Source organism: Prionailurus bengalensis, chromosome X (assembly GCF_016509475.1).
Source record: "Prionailurus bengalensis isolate Pbe53 chromosome X, Fcat_Pben_1.1_paternal_pri, whole genome shotgun sequence".
Lineage (NCBI taxonomy): Eukaryota > Metazoa > Chordata > Mammalia > Carnivora > Felidae > Prionailurus > Prionailurus bengalensis.
In genome coordinates, this window is record NC_057361.1 from 72,436,895 (window position 1) to 72,448,577 (window position 11,683).

At 39.6% G+C, this 11,683-nt stretch overlaps 1 non-coding gene across 1 annotated transcript; it reads right to left on the bottom strand.

The window, feature by feature from the left end:
* Positions 1 to 9,254: 9,254 nt before the first annotated feature.
* Positions 9,255 to 9,361, bottom strand: LOC122478182. The gene has a single exon (XR_006295912.1). It is a non-coding gene; the product is annotated as a U6 spliceosomal RNA (small nuclear RNA).
* Between the last annotated feature and the right edge of the window lie 2,322 nt (positions 9,362 to 11,683).

Sequence of the window (11,683 nt, forward strand, 5' to 3'; positions counted from 1 at the left end):
GCTTGTTTTAGTCCCATCGGCCTTCTTACGGTGTAAAATTTTATTCATTTTCTCAACATTCTCTCCTTTTATGCTTTTTAAAAAATCTTTTATTAGGCATTACTTTTTAGCTCTAGGGGTTGGTACCCTCGGAGGGCTAGGATATGTGCTGCAGTTTGGCGAGCAGCAGTGTTTTCAATAAAACATACCAGGGTATTTAGTATATAGGGGCCAATGGTCACAAGTAAAATTATGGAAAGGAGGGGCCCTGCCAGGGATAGGAGCCAGAATGCCCAGTCTGTGAGATCCCATTCTCTCCATTAACTGATATTTTCCTGTTGTCTACGTTGAACTCTTTCCTTGAGTTACTTAACCTTAGTCCTGACTATTCCTGATTTGTTTATAAAATAGCAACATTCATCCTCCAGAAAGATACAAGTCCCTCCTTTTTTTGAAGTGAGGAGGTCGAGGGCTCACCTATTTTGGAGGGACACTGCGTCCAGGGAGTTTATTTGGCTTCGTAAGGTTAACAGGGAGTCTGCCATATGTTCCATGTCCAGTTTGTTGGTGCAGTCTCTATTAGCCCAACAGCAAGAAGCAAGATCAGGGCTATGACACCAGTAAGGGGCAAAGGCTGGCAGAGTTGCATCCAAACCCCTGGGCTTGGTCCATATGTTGATTCCTCAAGCTTCTGCTGTGAGCAGGCCAGCCAGCTTCTGGGGTGTGGCTGGAGCAGGGCAGGAGATGTCAGGGGCCAGTGTCTTTTTGAGGGTCAGTTTAAGCAGGTTGACTGGATCTGGATCACTTTGCCAGGTTGAGGGTTCCTCTGAGTTGGCCTTCTTAACTCTGGAGCGATGGACCCACGGAGTGATACCTGAAACTGAATCCTCTATTTGGTGGTATATCTGTAAAGTCCACCTCCAAGTTTTCGAAAGGGGTAGGTTTCTGGTAACTGTCAGATCAGGTTTAGGGAAGATATGGTTTGCATATTTAGAGATCCATCCTGTTTTCAGTTGTTTAAATAATCTTATACCCATGAGGTCTTATTATTATCCCACAGAATAATAAGCACAGATGATTATCAATACATGAAATACTGTGACAATTTTTCTGAAGTTTACTTCAAGTTGTCTAGTTTAGGCAAACAACAAACATTTAAAGGCGATCATAACTAGAATTTAACATCCATAATGGTGCATTGTTGAAACATAGTTTTTCTCTCTAAACCCCACCCCCCCTTTCCTGAGATAGCCAAATTGAGACCAATGCATTTGTAGAACAAGTCCAGTCTTAACAAACCTGGCCTAATTATTTACATAAGCTCAGCAAGAATAGCGATTGACTGGGGCACCTGGGTGGCTCAGTCAGTTGGGCGGTTGGGCAGTTAGGCAGTTGGGCAGTTGGGCGGTTGGGCATCTGACTTCAGCTCAGGTCATGATCTCACAGCTTGTGAGTTCCAGCCCTGCATTGGGCTCTGTGCTGACAACCCAGAGCCTGGAGCCTGCTTCAGATTCTGTGTCTCCCTCTCTCTCTGCCCCTCTCCCGCTCATGCTCTGTCTCTCTCCTTCAGAAATAAACATTAAAAAAAAATTAAAAAAAGAATAGAGATTGATCATGTGGATTATTTATTTATTTATTTATTCGGTGAGCTTTTATTTTATTTTTTTAATATGAAATTTATTGTCAAATTGGTTTCTAAAGAACACCCAGTCTCATCCCAACAGGTGCCCACCTCAATGCCCATCACCCACTTCCCCTCCCTCCCACCCCCCATCAACCCTCAGTTTATTCTCAGTTTTTAAGAGTCCATGAAGATCTTTTAAAGTCTGCTTTGCTGGAACCTTTTATAAGGAATCTGGGTTGAACTTTTAGTAGCCTCTCCAGGCCAGAAGCCAAGCCAAATACTTGCCATCAGACAGGCCTGCAATACCTGTAGAATAGGGCGAATTCCCCTTCATGAGGTCACCAAGATATCCTGAGGTTCCTGTACCTGCCAGGAAGTGACCTTCTTTACTCACCTGGTGAGGCTGCTGGGAACTCTGTAAGCAAGGTATCAGGCCAACATTTCCAACGGGCTTTATGGTTCCATGTTTCATAAAGTCAATCTTAGTTCCTTAAAGCTGTCTGGTCATATCTGAGTTTATGAATGCCACTCTCAAATGTGACATTCCAGTCAAAGCCTTGGTAAAACCAATATTTGAATGGTGACCTGTCACAAGATGAACAGATTCTTATTGAACTTATGCAAACAATTGTAATTGCCATGAAGGAAAGAATACTCACTGAGAGTTTTTGAATTTCAGGGGAGTTATGTAGAGAGAAAAGATAAATGCTTCAGTTTACAAATAAATATGTTATGACATTTCTGTATATCATAGATATCTTAAGAGAAAGTTTCCTTAATCTGGAAGAGCAAACATTATAGAACCAGCAATATTTTCAACAAGAATCACAAAACTATAATGTTCCTCAGTTTATTTAATCCCATGTTCCTAATTCTTGTTCAATTTGAATGCAGCTTTTTAGTTCTGGAAATTCTTACCCATTTTAGTATTAATCTTAAAGATGTCGAATACCTGCATTTGTCCCCAAAGTCCTTTTATAAATCTCCTTGAAGAAGAAACACGTTTTGTGAGAGAATAAGAACGATATAAATGATAAAATCTCAGAAATAGACATTGTTAAAGATCTGATGAGAGTTCATTATGATGCAATTGACAAAGAAATTCGGTTATTTCTGTGACACATAACACTTCAAGTAATCAGAATATTAAGTGATGACCTTATACCAAAACATTAAAACTTTAGGAATTGCATATATATTTGGGCAGTTACAGCATTTACCTGTGCAATACAACCTAAGGTTTACCATTGTATGACAGTGCCTTTCCAAGTAACTTAGCATCCCAAATAAAAAGGCCTAATTGGTCAAAAAGACTTCATTTACCATTTAAATCCTGGGAAGTTTGTTAAAACCTTAGGAAGTTGTAAGTACATCCTAAATAGGATTACAGATCATTACGAATCTTAAAACTTTATTTATTCAACCAAGGTGGCAATAAAAGATCCTATAGGTGAATATATAGCATTATATAGTTGTTATCAAAACCTAGCTTTAACATTGAGAAATTTTAACTAGTAATCAAAGACCTGATAAAGATGAAACCTAAAACTTTGGTTTTCCTGGAAGACAAACCTTTGTTTGCATTGTCTTATCAAGAGCAGATCAACAATGCAAGAACACTTTGACATTTGAGCAGAGAGAAAAGCAGAATTTCAACCTTATACCAGTGTACTTTTAAAATTCCATTAATCTCAACCTTAGTCCATCCTGAGCACACATAAAATTCCTTTCCAAAGATTTCTCTTCATGAACCTTCTACAACTTTCCTTTGCCTTCAAACTTTGTCCCAAAGCCATTTCTCTCCAAATAACCAGTCTCATTTAAGATAAAATTACTTTCTCCTACCCTCAACAAAAATGTATTTCCATTCCTTATATCTTTCTTACATACCTCCTACTTTCCTACATACAGGGTTGCTTTCCTTATTTCTATCAGTCTTAAGTACACTTAGCAGAATTTCAACTCTTAGGAAACCTTAGTCTCCAATTGAGGAGTTAGTAACCAACTGAGAGGTGTTTACACCAGAATTTTTTTAGATGGTAAATTCATGAACCAGTTAAGTACAAAGCATGTTTTCCAATAGGTCCAAATAGCCTTAATTTCTCTGCAATAAGAAGTTAAAAACACAAACCTGTGTTCAGTAATCAAAGCTTTAGCATTTCATTCTATTTGGAAAAGACCTAGATATCCAAGGGGGTGCACTTGACTCCTTGACCTTGAGGATGGGAGGAGGAGCCAATGGTGCCTGAGGCACTGAGGAGGGTATAGGAACCAATTATGCAGACCACACCCAAGTTGGTGCAGAAACAGCAGGGGGAGGGGAAGGCAGAAGAGGCAAGGTGCCAGTAGAAGGCAGAGAAGGAAAACCTAATTCAAAACCTTTACTCAGACAGAGGAGCAGACACCATGTTGTTTTTCCACCAAAGTGGAAATATGGAGTCCACATCAGGCCAGAGAAGACCGGGAATTTCCCTGAAACAAATGGAGTTTCAGCAACTGCTTGGGAACATTCCTTAAAGTCCCCATCCCGAGGTAGACTAACCACAGTTGGCTCCAATTACAGCTGTTAACCTGGGAAATGAGGGGGAATCCCTCACATCTATTAGGCAGAAGAACAGGGAGAGAGAGTCATTGTCTCCTTCAGTCTGATTCTATATCGGCCAGACCAATAAGGTCCCCTTCTCGAGGTTCCTCCTCCTGGTATCGGCTGGGTTTCTGGGACTTTCCCTGGTTGGGACATTTATTATTTTAATGTCCTTTTTCTTTGCAGTAGGCTCACTGACCCCTTGCTAAGGAGGTTCTGGGCCTCCCCCCTTTTGTTGTGGTTCTTTTGTGCCTCTGGAGCAAACAGTGTGTAAGCCTCACATAGTCTCTTATAATAATCCCTGGGGGAATCTCCTTGCTGCTGGGAATATTTATGGGCTTCTCAGCCCCTGTTCTGATACCCTGGAGGAGAGCCTCTTGGTACTGGCAGATGTTGACCGGCATCTGGAGAGCTCCTGCACCTGGCCAAGGGTGCAATCTGGCTGCTGGTTCTTGTGGGGGGGGGGTTCTCTGGTCCGGTCTAGGAGAGGAGACAATGGCGGCAGTGGTGGAGAGACAGATGGGGGGAGGAGTTTCAAGCTCAGGGTCAGGGAGGAGGGAGCCCAGTGAGTCATAAGGTGGCAGAAAGACAGGATCTTCCTGCCAGTGTCCTGCAAACACTAGGGGAGAGGTGGGTTGCTCCTTTGGCTCCCTGGGTGAGTCTCCAGATAAAGCAGCTAAAACCTTTGCCTGGCTCTGCTTGCTATGGATGAATCACACCCAAGGCAGATGATTTTGGGCAATTTCAAACCAGAGGTCGATGTATGGAAATTGATCAGGGTGACCTTGGTCTCTGGAGACAACATGCCAGATGCAGTGGACCATTGGGACATCTAAGGTTCTCTCACAGGGCCCTCCTAAACCAAAAGTGGGCCATTCTAACTCACATAGGGTCCTTAATGTGCTGGGGGTTATCTTAATTCCATAGTCTCCCAAACAACCCTTCTTTGGTCTGTCCCAACCCCATAATATTCCCGTGAGGCAGAGTCGCATAGACAGAGGGATAGGGGTGCTCCCTCTAATGAGGAGATGAGTCAGATGCCTGTCTGGCTGTGTCCTGAAGGAACTTAGGTGACGATTAGCTGTAGCGGTCTCAGCTTTGTGACTTATGATCAGAAACTATTCCAATGCCGCCATACGCTGTGTGGCATTCACCACGGAATCGCAGATGGGCTCACTCAGACTCCATGGGCTTTTGGGGACCTTAAGGGTGCCTGCCTGTGGAGCCACAGAATTGAACTCGGCAGGCAAGCTAGACCGAGTTGCACACTCATACTCACATACACACCAGAGGTTATTACATTCCCTCTCATAGAATTCCTACCTGTGAGACTTCTGAGGTCTCCAGGGAGTGATCAGGTTCCCCTTCCACTCTTGTGAGTGGGCCTGACTAGATTGGGCCCCAGCCTTACCGGTTCTGACGTCGGGTCCAGGTCCTCACCTGCCAAGTCTCCTCGAGTCCGGCGGGAACGGCAGAGCTGGGCTGGCCTGAGGCGACCCAGTGGGAGACTGCTGAAATTCAGGCAGGGCGCACCTTCTCCCTTGCGATTCCTCCTTCTGTCACCGCCTCGCCATTCTTCCAAACCGGTGGCAACATATGGGTCAGCGTGGTTGGGTTTCCCCGTCAGGGAACCAAATATATTATGGAACCAGGCTGAAATGCTGGCGGAAAAACCAAGTGGCACTCCGAGATCTTGGTGGATTGGAGATTTATTTAACACCAGTGGGCTCAGAGGAGACTGTTTCTCCAAAGATCTGAGTGCAGAATGCAAGTGGGAAGGGTAATTTATAGTTGTCAGCTTCCATATCTGTGGGGTTTTGGCTCGTGCAGCAAACAGGGCAAGAAGAACCCAGAAGAGGGGTCTCTAAGCTAGAGACCAGAGCTTGTTTTAGTCCCATTGGCCATCTTATGATGTAAAATTTTATTCATTTTCCCAAAACAACTAATATTTACTGAACTCCACCTGTGTGCCAGGAATTGAATTTAGTGCTGAGAGTTCAAAAGTGGCACTTCCCTGTACCTGCTTTAGGAGGTTTAGAAGTAGAGATCATAAGTTTCTTCAACTGAGTCCTGCTGCTGCTTCAGGTACAGTGCAAGAAAGCAGCATGCTGACAGGGCCCAACAAAGCATGACAGTTGAAACTATTAATGATCATGTCTACTATTTCACAGGAATGAGGCTTGAGGTGCTTACTGGGTCTTAGTTTCTACTATTCATCCATTACCTAGCTATGTGACTTTGGGCACATCAGCTCCACTCCTTGGCATCTCAGTTTTCTCATCTGCAGTCTTTAAGACATCATTTATTTTAGGGTTTCTGTCTTTCAGCTACCGGCAAGACAACAGTTTATAAAGACAAGGGAGTTTGTTTCTTATGATTAGCTTCATTAGCCAATCAAGATTAGAAAAGAATGTCTGGAATGAATGGTCCCTTATGGACCTTTGAATGAATAACACCTTTCATGGTGTGTGTAAAGGGAAATGATGAGTTTGTTGATCCAATGTAGCCCACTATAAATACAAACTCTCAAGCCAAGTTTGTTGTTTTCTTGGATTACATTTCCTTAATTTACAGGATCAATCAAAATTGGAGTTTACCTTGAGGTTAATGATATGTACAGTGTTAAGTGAAGGCAGAAATGAAATATTTTATTTTTCAGAGGGCTTTATGTGATTTACTCTATCTTTGTAGTAGGCAGATTTGTCTTGCTCAGAATATCCTTATTGTTTGTACTCCTTGGAGTCCTAAGAAAAATCATGCATAAATTCAATTTCAGTGCAGATAACACAAGCTTCCTAAAAGTTTCAACTTAGAATTTGTGTTTCTTTCCCCCTGCTTGACTTGAGTGGCAGGAGGCTTAAGGGGGTAGGGCCATGTCTCCTTCCACTTGTGTATCATGGCCCAGCAACTTGATGCTTTACGCATTATTTAAAAATCCAATGTATTCAAACTTCGGCTTCTGAGAGCAGTAGAATCCATACGAACAAATAATAGAGTGATAAATACAGAATTTTCATTAAGGAAAAGACTATATTGTGTCCTTTTAAATCAGTATTCAGAAGTTAATCTCAGCATTCACAACCTACTATGTGCTTTAGCTTTGTGCTCATGAAGAAAAGAAAGGAACAAAAAAGTTGATAGTTCTTCTTTCAAATATTATTGTGGCATAAAGAAATAAGTTTAATATATGCCAACAGTGAGCTCCACTAACATTGTGATATTAATTTAATGCTAGTCTCATTAATTTAATACAAGTCTCTTTGAGCCCTGCATAATTGCTGCCAAGAAAGATAGTGCAACTCAGTGAAGAACAGTTTGTGCAGAGCCACCCCAAATTTGTCTGGTTTACTAGAGTAACACAACTGTTAAATTTTCTAGTTTTATTTTTCTTCACAGTATTGGTTCACTCATGAAGATAAAAAAAATGAGGGGCTCTTTAAAAATACCAATGCATGATTACCATCTAGATTTTCCTTGAATTGCTTGTTACTTCATGTTCACAAAAGCTATTTTATATTAAAATGCATGAACTTTTGCATTTAGAATGTGTCTAATTTTTCTCAGTTGTGGTTATATCCTTTTAAGAATGATAATTTTTAAACCTTCTTTTAACCTTGTGATACTTTAATTAAAAAAAAACTTAAAAAGCAAAGGAATGAATTAGTAGTAGCTTTATTGTTAGTCTATGGACTTTGACTCTGCAAACTTCTGTTCAGGATTCCTTTGATAGAGAATTAATTTAAAAGAAAATAAAAGAAAGACAAGAAACGCTGACATCAACTCAAAAGTTTTTTGCTGACCTTTAGTTAACAAAGCTCTAAATGGCTACTAGTCTTCCACCTGCAATCAAGTGTAATAAACCTTTGCAGCAGAAGTCAAATTCTAGGAGAAAAAAGTTGGAAGCACACACTTACACCATAAAACCTTATTTATTGCAACCATCAGTCTTCTAAGATATGCTCCACAATGGGATTTGGTAAAGCCATTACAAGGTGCCGTATGAGTTCCATTTGCCTACAGTAAATAGAATGTCAGAAATGTCAGGGGGAAATAAATATCGGGCTGGTTAAAAGGGAGCAGAGATGGCTCAAAGCATCATTGAGAGGACTGATTTATCTGGCATGCTGTAATGACTGCAGATGTGGATCTGTTATTCTAGATGAGCAATGAATTTGATGAGCTGATAACATAGGGCCAGAGAGCCTGGCTTTAATTACTGATGAGGAATTTATTTGTGAAGCACTCTGATTTACGGAGGGTTTGTTCTGTTATTGACAGGTGACCTTGGGGCTTTTCTCTTCTGATGAATCCCCAAAAAGGAGCTTTTAAAAGAAATAATCAAACGAAAAGTATTTTATCTGTGCTTAGAATACAATGAAGTCATTTGAGATACATTGTTGGGGTGGAAGCTACATTCTTGCTACACACAAAAAGTTTGCTGTTGTGGTTATTTGCTGCTTATAAATTACTGCTGATTTTTACTCAAGTATATTTTTATGTTTTTCCTCTAAAGTAAGCCTTAATTCTGAGACTAGATGTTGGTATTTATTAGTGTGCTTCTGTCAAGTCAGTTTGAAAAGAAGTTAACTAATTTTCTTTTGCAAACCTTATATCTTATTGTATTTCTTTCTTGTTTTACTTTTACTTCTGAAGAGCTGGCGGGCATTGGCACTGCAGTTTTTTGTGTGAGTATTGTAATGTTTTCTGCAAAAAGTATTATACAGTCTACAATGAAAATCTTAGCATAAATAGACTGAGGCTTTTATATCTGCATTTGTTTGCATGTATAGAACAATAACTAATTAAACTACTTTATACTATTATATTATACTATTATAATAATACTATTATATTTTATTTATACTGGATTTTATTAACTAATATCTGCCTTCTGTATTTCAGATGAGGGGATTTTATCATTAAGGACAAATGTGACTTATTTATTTATTTATATGAAATTTATTGTCAAATTGGTTTCCATACAACACCCAGTGCTCATCCCAACAGGTGCCCTCCTCAAGGCCCATCACCCACTTTCCCCTCCCCCCACCTCCTATCAACCCTCAGAAAAATATGGAACGCTTCATGAATTTGCGTGTCATCCTAGTGCAGGGGCCATGCTAATCTTCTCTGTATCATTCCAATTTTAGTATATGTGCTGCTGAAGCGAGCACAAATTTGACTATTTTAGAATAAATTTAGCACCCTAAATTGTGTTACTATAATGTAGAACTAATGTATATATATTCCTAAAACTAAGATTTTATTTGATTTATCAAACCAGGTCGACTTGAAATTTTTTTAAATTGGAGGTTAATAAAGATTAAATAATAATTAAAGCAGGCTTTACCCGTTTTTTCCCCCTGTTTTGTGGTTTTATATTTTTAGGTGGGAAACCTTTTTTTTTTCCTTTTGCTTTTTTCTATTGTGGATTTACCATTATAAACTATAGACTTATTTTTTTAATTTTTTTAATGTTTATTTATTCTTTTTTTTTTAATTTTTTTTTTCAATGTTTATTTATTTTTGGGACAGAGAGAGACAGAGCATGAACGGGGGAGGGGCAGAGAGAGAGGGAGACACAGAATCAGAAACAGGCTCCAGGCTCTGAGCCATCATCAGCCCAGAGCCCGACGCGGGGCTCGAACTCCTGGACCGCGAGATCGTGACCTGGCTGAAGTCGGACGCTTAACCGACTGCGCCACCCAGGCGCCCCAATGTTTATTTATTCTTGAGAGAGAGACAGAGACAGAGACAGAGTGTGAGTGGGGGAGGGCCAGAGAGAGAAGGAGACACAGAATCTGAAGCAGGCTCCAGGCTCTGAGCTGTTAGCACAGAGCCCGACACGGGGTTCGAACTCACAAGCTGTGAGATCATGACCTGAGCTGAAGTCGGACGCCCAACTGACTGAGCCACCCAGGTGCCCCTGTATATAGACTTCTATATTTTCCCCTCAAGTAGAAGATTCACTTCTCATCTTATTCATTTTAGATAGGTTAAGTTCCACCAAACAAATGTCAAGTGTATGTTTTCAGGCAATGGGTAAATGCTCTCATGGTAGTACGATCTGTATTTTGGGAAGCTTAAGCACACTAAAAGGTCAAATGGCTAAAATCACAGTTTTCTTACCACAGAATTTTACCATGAGGCACAAGAGTCAGTTCCTACTTCAAAGTATGTGACTTACTTCCATAGAACAAAATTTATTTATATGCGTTTACACACTCTCTTTATATTCTTTCAGTGTAATCTGCTGACAGCATTTTATTAGTCTCCAAGGCCAATTTCTAAAGAAAATAGAAGTAAATGGAATAAATTCCATTTGCTATGGTGAGACTGAGGAACCAAAATTAAATACTTTAAAGAAGTTGATTCAGAAAAAGAATGAGCATAATTAACAGGCTACTGCTCAACAAAGAAATAAAGGTAGATTAGTCACTGAAGTATATCTACGTCTACAATGTGTTATTTAATCAACACATCAGAATTTATGCATCCAAACTAGTTATTTAGATATAAACTTTTCCAAATAATACTGCTTTTGCTCATAACATTTTTGAATCACGCTTTATGGAATTATATGCTAATCATATGTTTTGTTTTTATAAATGTAATCAGTAATAGTCATTATCCTTTAGGATGAATTATTTTTCATTATAACCTCATAAATTTTACATATTAGTGGAAAACTGAAAAACTCAGGTGATCTTTTTCCAGTCTTATTTTCCTTGACCTTTCTGCAGCTTTTGAAAAGATTGAAAACCTTTCTTCTTGCCTTCTGTAACAATATAATTTTCTGGTTTTCTTAGGTCTCTTTGATCACTCTTCATCACTGTTACCTCCATAGCTAAAGAATAAAAAATTCTATTGTTGGCTCTGTTTTTCTACCTCTATATTTACTTCCTTAAAGAGATCATGACTTAAAACTATTACCTCTTCAAAAATGATTCTCAAACTCCAGAAACAATAGCTTTTCGTCTTTCCGGTCTTAGAATGCTAGCTGCCTTTAGTCATGTTTATATACCTCCAAACTGGGCTTAGAATTCTCATCTCTAAATCACTTCATAATTGTCTATATTAATATTAGTTGTATATATAATAATTGTATATATTTTTTATAATTGTGTATAGCAGTATGATTCCATTTTACAAGTTTATGATTCTGATTCAAACTTTACTGCCTTTTGACCCCCCCTTCCCCCTTTTTTCCCCTTCCCTACTGTCCATTTCTAGTATACCCTAACACACAGTAACTATAATGTTGGAATTGCCTCCTAGCTTTTTCAGTCCCTTATTCTTCTGGATTACCTTCATATTGCTTCTAGCATAATCATTTAAAAAATTTGTATAGTTTGCTGTTTTTATTTTCCTTAAGAGTCTTTAGTGAATCTTTTCTTTAAGTTTATTTATGTGGAGGGGGAGGCAGAGAGAGAGGGAGAGAGAGAATCCCAAGCAGGCTCTGTGCTGTCAGCCTGACACCGCTCTCGATCTGACAA